Genomic DNA, 13,773 nt, shown 5'->3' with positions numbered 1-13,773 from the left:
GGACAGACATTTTTCTTAACAAATTACTTAGACTATACAACAAACATTGTCCCATAAAAACAAAATAGATCACAAACAGATTGGTTGCCCATGGCTAACCAGCACCATTCTGAAATCCATTGACAAGAAACACCAATATGAAAAGCAATATAGACAGGGCTTAATACACAAAGATATTCTTAAACACTATTCATCAGTTCTCACCAAAGTAATAAAGAAAGCCAAACAACTATACTACTCCAGTAGATTCACAGACACTAGAGGAGATATAAAAAAGACCTGGAAAACACTCTCTCAGATTCTAGGGACCCACAAACTGAGAAAAACCAAGAATATTGTCCTAACTAAACCTAATGAAACACCACTACATCCCACTGACACAGCTAACAAGATAAACGACTTCTTCTCAACCATAGGATCTAATCTCGCCAATAAAATCCCACATACCAATGCCCATGCTGGGGACTACCTAGATGGGAATTTCCCAAATTCCTTCTATCTTGCACCAACTGAGCCCTCGGAAGTCACCGAGATTATAAAGTCACTTAAAAACAACTCGGGGAATCTGTCTAATGTCCCATCATTACTGTACAAGCGAGCGGCCCATTTCCTTTCGCATGCTATTTCATTACTTTTTAACAGGAAAATCACTAGGGATAGGATAGGCCTACACAGGACAATAAAAATGAGGTCAACTAGAAACTACAGTAAAGAAACACTGGTAAATAGGCTACACAATTGTGACTGGACAGAGATAATAAGTTGCACGGACGTAAACGATGCCTGGGAAAAATTCAAAACAATGTTCACTACCATTCTTAATAATATGGCACCAGTTAAAGAGGTTAGGATTAAACGAAGAACGGAACCCTGGATGACTACTGAGATATTAGATAATATGAAATTCAGAGACCAGCTGCTAAAAAGATTTAAAGCAAACAGACAGGATATTGCAGCACTAAATGAATTCCAAAGGGTGAGGAACAGAGTACAGAGGCTTATAAAAGGAGCAAAGGCAAAGCACTATTGCTCAAAAATTGGAGAATATAAGCATAACCCCAGAAAGCTCTGGCAACAACTAAAACAGTTGGGGTATAGCCATAAGCCAGTAGATAGGTCTAACATAGTACTCACTATCGATAATGAGGTATGCCACGAAACATCTAAGGTGGCAAATTGCTTTAATTCCTACTACACATCTGTTGCATCAACACTAGTAAGTAAACTACCAGCTGCATCAAATACCTTTAACACAGACTCTGATAAGTTTCAAACATACTATACCAATAAAGGGGTAACCCCAAACAGTTGTCAACTAGTAAGTGTATCTCATGACTTCATTCAAAAAGAACTAAGCAGGTTAAACCCAACTAAGAGCACAGGCCCTGATAACATCCCGTCTAAGTTCCTAAAAGATGGTGCTTCTGAACTTTCAATCCCTATTGCTCACATAATAAATCTATCAATCACCACTAATACCGTACCGGAGGGGTTCAAGAAGGCCAGAGTTACTCCTATCTTCAAGAAAAATAATAGGTCTGATGTAAGCAACTATAGACCTGTTAGTATACTCAGTATAATATCTAAAATTCTGGAGAGGGCGGTGTATTCTCAAGTAGTTAAGTACCTTAATGACAACAGCATTCTCCATAGCTATCAATCGGGCTTTAGAAGATCCTACTCAACCGATACCTCCCTTATTAATCTGATGGATTACCTGAGAACTGAAATGTCAAAAGGGAACCTCATAGGTATGGTAACCTTAGACCTGCAAAAGGCCTTCGATACTGTCAACCACAATATATTATGTAAGAAACTTCAAGCTATCGGTATAGGTTCTGTAGACTGGTTTAAGTCCTACCTTAGCAACAGGAGACAAATAGTCAAAATCAACAAAACGGAATCAGAACCCCTGCCGATAACATGTGGAGTTCCCCAAGGTAGTATTCTGGGTCCCTTACTATTCTTATGTTATGTCAATGATATGCCTATCAGTGTCAAGTGCAAACTCCTACTGTATGCAGATGACAGTGCTCTGTTAGTGACAGGTAAAGACCCGCAAGATATTGCTAATGTTTTAACACTGGAACTGGAGTCCTGCAGCAAATGGTTAGTAGACAACAAACTATCATTACACCTAGGGAAAACTGAAGCCATTCTCTTTGGAACGAAACAAACTGAGAAGGGTAAATAATTTTAATGTTCAGTGTAATTGGGAGTCCATCACTTTGGTTTCATCAGTTAAATATCTGGGAATCCCCTTTGACCCATGCATGTCAGGAGAATTGATAGGGAACAGTGTAGTAAAGAAAGCGAATGCCAGGCTGAAGTTCCTGTATAGACAAGCACAGTGTCTACCTACTGAGGCTCGCAGGACCCTATGTCTAGCCCTTATACAATGCCATATGGATTACGCTTGCTCTTCTTGGTACTCTGCCTTGACAAAAAAACTGAAAGATAGACTGCAAATCACCCAGAACAAAATCGTAAGATTCATCCTGGGGCTGGGACCAAGAGAACATGTAGGCCAGGATGAATTACAGCAGTTGGATATGCTGAATGTTGAAGACAGAGTAAAACAACTGAAGCTAAATCATGTTTATAAAATTGCTCACGAACAGTATCCAGAATATCTTGCTGTCAATTTTGTCAAGGTTGGGAACCAAAGCAATCATAGTACTAGGGGGAGAGAGCACAACTTTGTAGTACCCACAGTCAGTGGCCAGGCTTCAAACACCTTTTATTGTACAGCAATAAAGGAATGGAACAGACTACCCACAAATGTCAAGGCCAGTCATAGCTTGAACCAGTTCAAGAAGACTGCCAAAAAGTGTCTGATGAATGAAGCAACAGAAAGGGAGGGGAATGATTTTCTATTTTTTAGCTAAAATACGTGTAAATTTTACCTTATCCCTAGTAATGACCCTCGTATTGTAGATAGTCGTAATGACCCTCGGGTAGTAGATAGTCTTAATGACCCTCGTATTGTAGATAGTCTTAATGACCCTCGTGTAGTAGATAGTCTTTTTAGTATGATAATAAGATGTTATCTTCATTATAGAATAATAAGAAAATATTATAACCTTTATATTATAATAATAAGGTAAAAGGACCCCAATGGAAATAAGTCACTCTGTCTGACTTTTTTGGGTTATCCTAGGTTCTCTACACATATGCTGCTATGTATGATAATTCTATGTAACTGTATTGTGTATACCTGAATAAATTTACTTACTTACTTACTTACTAACAAGTCACTAGAAACTAGCACCTTCCCGAAACTACTCAAGATGGCAAGGGTTACACCAATACATAAAGGAGGTGACCATACAGCATTAAACAACTATAGGCCAATATCAAACTTACCATTGCTATCAAAAATCTTTGAGAAACTCGTGCACAGGAGACTATATTCATTTATAACAGCACAAAACATTCTCGACCCCTGCCAATTTGGATTTAGGAAAAATAAAAGCACTAATGATGCAATCATAAAAATGCTAGATCTGCTTTACACAGCATTGGAAAATAAGGAATATCCAATAGGAATTTTTATTGTCCTAAGAAAAGCTTTTGACACAGTAGACTACGACATCCTACTCCACAAACTTGACCATTACGGCATAAGAGGCCATGCGCTTGCTTATTTCAAATCTTACCTTACTAATAGGTATCAGTACGTTACCATTAAAGACACAGCATCAACAACACAGCCACTTGATACTGGAGTTCCGCAGGGAAGTGTCCTTGGTCCCCTGCTCTTCCTCAAATACATCAATGATCTTCCAAACGTATCCCAACACCTGAAACCCATTCTCTTTGCTGACGACACGACTTATGTCATCTCTCACCCTAATCTTGCCACCCTCAACACCATTGTTAACGAGGAGCTGATCAAAATATCGACTTGGATGACAGCCAATAAACTTACGCTTAACACTGACAAAACCTACTATATTATGTTTGGTAGCAGAGCAGGAGATGCACAAATTAACATTAAGATCGACAACACTCTAATTACCAGACATAATGAGGGCAAATTCCTAGGCCTATACCTTGACAACAACCTTAATTTCAGCACCCATATCCAACACATAACCAAAAAAGTATCCAAAACAGTTGGGATCCTCTCCAAGATACGATACTACGTGCCGCAAAATGCCCTTCTCACACTATACCACTCACTTATTTATCCATACCTCACCTATGCTATTTGTGCTTGGGGATCAACTGCAGCAACACACCTAAAGCCAATAATAACCCAACAAAAAGCTGCAGTAAGAATAATCACTAAATCCCATCCCTGGCAACACATCCCCCCACTCTTCATAGATCTAAACTTACTCCCTGTACAGTACTTCCACACTTACTACTGTGCAATCTACATCTACAGGACCTTAAACTCCAATATCAACCTTGACCTAAAACGCTTTTTTGATAGTTGTGACAGAACCCACAAGCATAACACCAGACACAAACATCTCTACGTCATTCCCCGTGTCCGACTAAACCTTTACAAAAATTCAATGTATATCAAAGGCCCTAAAATCTGGAACACCCTACCTGAGAACTCTAGAACTGCAGACACATTCATCACCTTCAAAACTACCATTAGAAAACATCTTATCTCCCTGATACACCCCATCAACTAACTACACGAATACCACCTGGTGGTTCACACTTACACTCACTCACCCATTTGACCATAAACAGAAATATTAATCTCAATCTTAAAATAATGAATCCTATGATACTCCAATACTGAAACTATGTACTGTGCCAAAACAAAAGCATTCACATTGCTAAACTCACAAACTAGTATTTAGTCACTTAGCCATAATACCAACTTACCTCATAATTTGTAATATTTTAAAATAAAGAATTAAACTAAGTCTGCCCGTAATGCCTAGCCATGCTAGGCGTTCTAGTGGTACACTCTGTAATCATTATTTAACTACTTGTAAACCACACAACAACCAAATTCTGTAAATTCAACATTGTAATCTTTATAGAGAATAAACTTTGAATTGAATTGAATTGAATGTGACACCTGCTGTCCCTGCTCACCCATCACTGTCCAATAGGCACCTGGGAGTTAGTCGACCGGTGCGGGTCGCATCTTGGTACAAAACTGACCTAATTTGCTCGATATGCTCTGCATAACAAGGGGCTTTCTATGTAGTAGTATGTCACTGAAGTCAGCTATGGTCTGTTTACCTTCTATTTGTACTTGAAGTAAATTAAGATAGTATTATTATTGTTATTATTATAGTCAGTGAAGGTTCACTCATCAGGGTTTCAGAAAGGTATTCCACCATAGTCAGTGAAGATTGGCACATCAGCAGGTCTCCTTAAAGTGATACTGCCATAGGTTGGCATATCAGTACAGGGCTCCAGGGCAAGATACTACCGTAGTCAGTGAAGGTTGGCATATCAGTAGTCCTCAAGGATACTGCTACAGTCAGTGAGGGCTAAAAAATAAATAGGCCTCCAGGAAGTGTTACTGCCATAGTGAAGGTTGGCATAACAGCAGAGGCCTCCAGGAAGTGTTACTGACATAGTCAGCTATGGTTGCTATATCAGTAGGCCTTCAGGAAATGGTACTGTCATAGTCAGTGAAGGTTGGCATAATAAAACCTCCAAGAAATGATACTACCATTGTCAGTGAAGGTTGGCATTTCAGTAGTCCTACACAAAATGATGCAGTTAAGGTTTGTCATGGCAGTAGGTCTCCAGGAAGTGACACAGCAATAGTCAGTGAAGGTTGGCTTATCAGTAGAGGCCTCCAGGAAGTGATGCTACCAGAGTCACTGAAGGTTGGTATGAGAGTAGGCCTCCAGGAAGTGATACTGCCATACTCAGTGATGGTTGCCATGTCAGTAGGCCTCCAGGAAATGGTACTGCCACTGTCAGTGAAAGTTAGCATATTCGTAGAGGCCACCAGGAAGTGATACTTCCATAGTCAGTGAAAGATGGCATATCAGTAGTCCTCAAGGAAGTAATACTGCCATAGTCAGTGAAGACTGACATATCAGTAGGCCTCAGAGAAGTGATACTGCCATAGTCAGTGAAGGTTGGCATATCAGTAGGCCTCCAGGAAGTGATACTGCCATAGTGATGGTTGGTATATCAGTAGGCCTCCTGGAAGTGATACTGCCATAGTCAGTGAAGCTTCTCATTGCAGTAGGTCTCCAGGAAGTGGTATTGCCGTAGTCAGTGAAAGTTGGCATATGAGTAGGCTTCCAGGAAAGGGTACTTCCATAGTCAGTGAAAGTTCCCACATCAGTATAATCCTCCAGGAAGTGATACTGCTATAGTCAATGATGGTTGGCATATCAGTAGACCTCCAAAACGTCGTTCCGCCATAGTCAGTGAAGGATGCCATATCACTATGCTTCAAGGAAGTGGTACTGCCATAGTCATTGAAGTTTGCCATTTCAGTAGGCCTCTAAGAGGTGGTATTGGCATAATCAGTGAAGACTGGCATATCAATAGGCCTTCTGGAAGTGATAATGGCATAGTCAGTGAGGGTTTACATATCGCTAGGCCTCCAGGAACTGTTACTGGCAAAGTCAGTGAAAGTTGGCATATCAGTAGGCCTCCAGGAAGTGATCCTGCAGAGATTAGTGAAACATGGCACATCAGCAGAGGCCTCCAAGAAGTGATACTGCCATAGTCACTTAAGGTTATCATGTCAGTAGGCCTCCAGGAAGTAATACTTGCTTAGTGAAGGTTGGCATATCAGTAGCCCTCCAGAAAGTGGGACTGCCATAGTTAGTGAAGGGTGGCATATCAGAAGGCCTCTTGGAAGTGATACTGCCACAGTTAGTGAGTGTTGACATATCAGTAAAGGCCTCCAGGAATTGGTAATGCCATAGTGAAGGTTGGCACATCATAAGAAGCCTCCAGGAAATGATACTGCCTTCGTGAATGAATGTTGCCATATCAGTAGGCCTGTAGGAAGTGATACTGCTATAGTCTGTGAAGACTGGTATATTAGTAGGCCTCCAGAATGTGATACTGTCATAGTCAGTGAAGGTTTTCATATTATAGGCCTCCAGGAAGTGGTACTTCCATAGTCAGTGAAAGTTGCCATATCAGTATAAACCTCCTGGAAATGATACTGCCATAGTCAGTGAATTTTGGCATATCAGTAGGCCTCCGGGAAGTGATACTGCCATAGACAGAGAAGGTTGGCAAATTAGGCCTCCAGGAAGTGTTATCTCTAGGAAATTAATTTTCCCGGCATATATGCAATTGCATACAATTTATTGATTGTTTTATTATTTTTGCCTTGTTTTACAATTTTATTATCAAATTCTCTTTATTGAATGGAGAGTAAAGATAACTCACTTTTGAAATTAATTAAGATTACTGTAATATTTCCCATATCTTGATTTTTCGAAGTATTTCCTCTACTTTTGCCAAGTAAATTTCAGCGATTTTTCTCATTCTGTGTATCTTATAAGTTTAATTTACTTATACAGAGTTAGTTCAGTATCTTTATTTTCAGTTTACTTAAAATTTCGTCGTAGACTTTTGGTTTGTTATTCTTTGCTTCATTATCTTTGTGTAATTTCTCTGAAATCATGTCTCGACTACCTCTGAGCAATGCCATCAATGCCTTAGTGAATAATATCAGTCAGGCCAATGTCATACCTGTGCTAAATCCTGATGGTTCCTTACCTTACACACCCCGAGACATTATAGTTGTTGTCGTGACCCTCCTGATTCTTTGCTGTTATTCGATAGCAACCTGAATAATCTTGAAGCATGGTTTACTGCCATCCGTTCTAGTGCACTGGTGGAAGGCACTCCATCAGAAGACAGTATTATCAAGGATTGCAAAAGAAAGTTTTTCTCGATCGCTAGCTGCTGTGAGTATCGTTAACCTTCTTACAATGTGTGACTTTGAGAATTTTACTAAGTGGTCAGAGTATGAGAATTTGGTCTGTTCTTTTATTGTACCAGTGACAGACTCTGATCCATATATCATCCTTAAGGAAATAGTGATTGCAGCACCTATGCCAAGTGAATCATTAAGTGACTTTGTGATTAGATTATCGAAACTCATCATTCATTAAAGCAGTACAATCTTCAGATTATATCTGAAGAGGGCAAACGAGTCACCGCAGAATTTGGTAAATTGGCAGCTTTTGGAGTTATCAAGGAATTAATGCTGCCTGAGTCCTTGTATAATTATAACTACAACCCTCCGACTGTAAATATGGAACCGCTCTCAGTCCTTGTCCATGCACGTGCCAAGTGTGCTCCTGGTACTTTCCCGTGCATCAAACCTACATTAACTTCAATGAATCCCTCAGTACCAGCCCTTGTTTGTGTAACAAGGAAAGGTCCTGATAACAATCAGTCACGTCAGTCGTCTAAGGCCAGTGTAAGGAGTAGTCGTTCTCCTCAGTGCTCGAAGTGCATTCAGTAACCATAGCACTAGAACTTGTTATAACTGTGGTTACCGAGGTCACACTGCAGTAAACTGTACAAGTGGTCACAGTAAAACGCGTCGTACTGACGATAACTCAAACCATCCTGTCATACTGTACTTTCCATAGCATACATTGACATGATAGTTCTGAGTGTAATGATCTCTGTAATAACAGGTACTATAAATCCTTCCGTGGCAGTTCTTAGCGTAGAACTAGGAGAGGTAATAGAGGTTGTAGTTCTCAGAATAACCAGAACCAGTCTCATTCTTCAAATTCGGGGGAATCCGAGCACCCCAATCAAACCATCCAGTGGTGACAGTTTTTTTTTTTTTTTTTTTTTTAACCTTACAAAAGTACAAAGGATGCATAATAATAGTACAGGAATACAAAAACATAATCATTTACGCTAGTAGTACCAGATTATTCCTGGAGGCAACAAGTATTATAACGACATCCTGTTATAGCAAACAGTACACGCTAAAACAAAACTCTCTAAAGTATTAGTCATTTATAGGTACCTGGTTACCTGGTTACCTGGTACCGCCACGCAATTGTGACCAAAGAAATACATCAAAAGTAAACTTTACATGGTTTAACAATATAAAAGGAGTATCTGTCATAACCTATTACAACAAAAAACAACATACAAATGTACAACATCACAAAGTTACTGAAGTTAAAGTTGCAACACATGACTAAAGCCATAACCACATTTAACACACACAATATATATGCTACACAAATCATGTCAGTAAAGTAAAAAAAAAAAACCCTAACCAAAGCTACCATAACTATAAAACAGACACAAAACCGAACATACCAGCTATGACAAGGTACAGAGTATTGGTTATAGTTGTGTTACATTGTAGCCTAACCAATAGGAACGTAAGATTCCTTATGCACAATAACCATGGAAAAAACAGTATTTTAATATTATTAATATGTTAAAGCCATCAAGTACAATAATTCTGGTACAGAAAACAGAGCAACACTCCACTAAAGAAGGAAAAAAATTTATTTTACCATCCAATCATTATATATATATATATATATATATATATATATATATATATATATATATATATATATATATATATATATATATATATATATATATATATATATATCAGTCCATACGTAGGAGAAACTTGAAGAACAGGAGGAGAATGAGATAATCAGTCCCTCAACCTTGAGTCGATGTGTTCAGTCCATCAATCTTGAATAGAATACAGCATATCAGCGGAGAGGCAGCTTATAAACCGTATGGCAGGAGAGGTGCAGCAGTCATAGGTCGTGTAACATTTGTTCAATGTGGAAGTAGGATGTGCCCAAGAATTAGGCAAGCGAAGAATTCCTAAGCTCAGTATCCTGGCTATCAAGGAAAGTTTCTAACACAGTGAACATAACCATCAGGGCTAGAAAATTAACCTTGTAAGCTACCCTTATATCTCACTATGACAAACATTCCCGTGAAACATAGCTTACCATCCATACCAAACTGCCACTACCTTCCTCTTACACACCACAAAAACTCCAGCAGCAAACCCCCACCCTCTTTACATCCCCCCAGAAGGAGACCACCCCTTTGTCCATCCTCAGGGACCCCGACAAAGGGAACCCACAGTGAGGTTCCTATAACCTTCCGGGAAACTTTTTTCCCAGGACGCCCCATAAACCAGCATATTCCTACACTTCGTCCTATAGAATCTAGCTGCCAACGCTTTTATCCTCGTATCACCCCTTAATTCCCTCATTCCCCATGAGATATCCAGATAATCTACTATGATATACCTTATAGCCCTTCCAACATCCCTAGGCACCCCCCTTACATCTAAAAGTAAAGCCCTTAAAAGCGGCAACCCCCCCCCCCCCAACAATCTGATAACCCCGCCCATCCATGATCTCACCCCCTCCAAGGAGGGACAAAAGAAGACCACATGAAACGCCAATCATACGTCGGATACACGGCTACCCCTTGCAAAATTCCCTGCCCTCCCACTACCCTCACCAATCTTTTCACTTTGATGTTATCCACCTGTTGCACTGTCAATAAAAATCTCAACATATCTTCACAAACCCTCAGGTCCTTGCCACTTCACCATTTACATGCCTTCTCCATAACTCTTCCTACTTTAGCTCCCCTCACACCCCCTTCCCTAATATACCTCTGCTTGATATATATAGCCATTACTCTCAGTCCTAAAGGCAACAAACCTAAACCCCCTCTTTGAACATCCATCATAAATACCTCCTTACTTAACCATGCCCTCCCAGTTCCCCATACAAATTTTAGCACCCTCCTCTGCATTTCCTCAATGTCCTGTACCTCTAAGGGAAAAACCTCTGCCACCCCCCCCCATACCTTGCTATAGACAAGTGAATTTACCACCACTACCCTCTGATGCAAAGCTAGGTCCCTTGCACTTAAACCCCCCGGTCTACCTAAAACCTTACCTGTGACAGACTCCAAAATTTACCCTTCTGCAGGCCTGCACCCCCTCCATATACCATATTCCACATACCCTGATTCTATCAACCACTGTCTATCCTGACCCCATCCCCAAGCCCCCCCCCCTATCCAATTACCCACCTCTAGTAACCTTGATTTCACCGTATTAACTCGCATTCCCGTATTCATACCAAACATCCATCTACCCACCCTCCTTAACTCCTCCTTACCCCATAGCAAAACAGTAGTATCATCCACATACCCAACGATGCCCCCTTTGCACCCCCCTCCATCTCCTGTTTGTCCATCACCCGCTCAACAGACTCATAGAAAGGATTCTGCACACACGCAAAGAGCAGCTGTGATAGCGGGCAACCCTGCCTCAAACCTCTCTCCATCGGTACACTTTCACCCAACCTCCCATTGACCCATACCCTCACCTTCGCCTCAGCATACAGGGTGTTCACCCACCTCACTACCCCCTCCCAAAACCCCAACTTCTTTAAGTAAACCCCTAAGAAATCTCTGTCTACACAATCATGTGCATTCTCCCAATCTAAACCTAGTATTCCCCCTCCCGTACAACTCTCTAGAAAATCCCTAATAAAACCATGTCCATCCCTCATCCTTCTCCCAGGAATTCCCAACTGCCCCTGTGTAACACTAAACCCAACACTTTCCTCATTCTGTTGCCCAAAATCTTAGAAAAAATCTTGTAATCCGAGCACATCAACGAAATCGCACAATAATCATTCAAAACTCAGCATTCCTTCTTTTTGGCACTAAAACTGTGACACCCATTCTTTGCGATTTTCCCATCCTCCCACTACCTAACATACAATTCGAAACCCCCACCAGACAATGCCGTACACTCCCCCAATGACACCTATAAAAATCGTTGGGTATGCCATCTGTCCCAGGGGTTTTACCCTGGCACAGCCCAAAAACTGCCTCCTCCACCTCTTCTACACTAATACTACTCTCGAGTCTGTCACTGTCCTGCTCACTTATAACCCTATTAAACCCCTCATCCCCAAAACATCCCTCACCCACTCCCCCACCAACCCTCCTCCATTTCTCCCTAAACCAAAAATTGGCATACAAACTAATATTTTCCGTGGTGGATATGTCTTGACCCTCCTCAAATCCACCCCCCCCCCTGTTCCTGCCACCATATACACCAAGGTGGTTTTCGCCTGCCTTTCCTTAAACTTCTTGAGTACAAATCCCAAGGGCCTATCCCCCCTTAAAGCATCCTCCAACCCCGCCCTAACTCTAATTGCCTCAAACTTTTCATTATGGATTTCCGCCAACCTATTTCACAAACGTTCCATGTCCTCACTCCGCCCTACCCGTTCCTCTGCATAACAGTCATTTAACTGACCTTCAAGATAATTTTGTAGACCATAGCTCCACCTCGCCATCTCCTTACCCCGTACTTTAAAAAAGTCCGCGATTCCAACTTGAGCCCTCATTTCCCACCAATCCAGCAAATCCATCTTCCTATTCCTAGTCTCCCAAAAGGATTTCTACCATTCCTCAAATCCTGTAGCATCACCCTCATCCTTAAGTAGCTTCGCATTCAATTTCCAGTATCCCGCAAAAACTCTCACTATACCATCTACCCTCAAATCTGCTATAACAGCACGATGATCAGAAAAACCCACATCTATAGTCCCCACCCTCTCCACACCTATTCCCTGCCAAATATAAATCCTATCTAACCAAGCCTCATATACCCTACGGATAAAAGTGTGCTTCACTCCATATCCCCTACTCCCCACCACATCTACCACTCCAACATCCCGCAAAACGTCTCACAGAACCCCCAAAACACAACCTGCCCCCCTTGGAACCACATCCCCATTCCTAATTGCACAATTCCAATCCTGTCATGCACCGTAATAGCCGGTAAACCTCTCAAATGATACACCAAGACATGGCGTACAAAATCCACCTTCACTCTAGCGCTACTAGTTGCTGGCATGTACACACCAACAAAACAAACCCTCCCTGTCCCCCAAAACCCATCCACCCTGACAACCCTCCCACCCCCCTCCTCCCAATCCAGGACATGCAAAGGACTGGTCTCCTTTACCACCACAGCCACACCTCCTTTCAACCTCAAAGCATCACTGGTAAACAACCTATAACCTTTCAAAACCAACTCACAACCTAGCCTACGGTTATGTTCCTGCATAAAACAGACATCAATAATAAATCTCCTTAAAAACCACTCTAACCATACCCTCTTGACCTCGGTCTTAAGACCTTTTACAATGAAAGTTACACACCTGAAAATTACAAGAATGGCGGCTTACCCCTATGCTGCTGAGGCTTACTTGGTCCTCCTTTCATAGGTCTCCGTCCATCTCTAGTAATCCCTCGTTCCTGCCCTCCAACCCCTCCCTGTCTCTTCCCACCAATCTTCTCACTGCCCCCCCTCCCGGTCTCGCCGTTTCCACCATAGCTGCCCAACCTTCTTCCCAGGCTGCTGCGCTGGTGTGAGGACCTCGTCCATGTCTGATGCCCCCGCTGATCTCTTGCGGGAGCTACCCTTTACACACATATCTTCTTCAATCACATCTTCTTGATGGACCTCCACCACCACATTGCTCTCCATTCTAACCTCACTCAAGTCTTTCTTAGCCCGGTTTCTGTTCGTCCATCACTTTGACATCACCTAACCTCTCGTCACCTTCCACACCATGCTCCGACTTCCAAAAAATCCTTCAGCACAGCCTCCAAAATCCCTCCATGAGCTGAATCTGTAGTACCTAATGGCCTGTCTGACAGTGATATCCCCCCCCTCCGTTTCCTCTGGTAGTGTGACACACGTCTCCAAAGCCACCTCTGCTCTTTCAACCTCCTCACTCCATA

This window comes from Cherax quadricarinatus, chromosome 55 (genome assembly GCF_038502225.1).
Source record: "Cherax quadricarinatus isolate ZL_2023a chromosome 55, ASM3850222v1, whole genome shotgun sequence".
NCBI classification, from domain to species: domain Eukaryota; kingdom Metazoa; phylum Arthropoda; class Malacostraca; order Decapoda; family Parastacidae; genus Cherax; species Cherax quadricarinatus.
The sequence above is the reverse complement of the archived record's forward strand: the minus strand, read 5'-3'. Positions refer to the sequence as shown.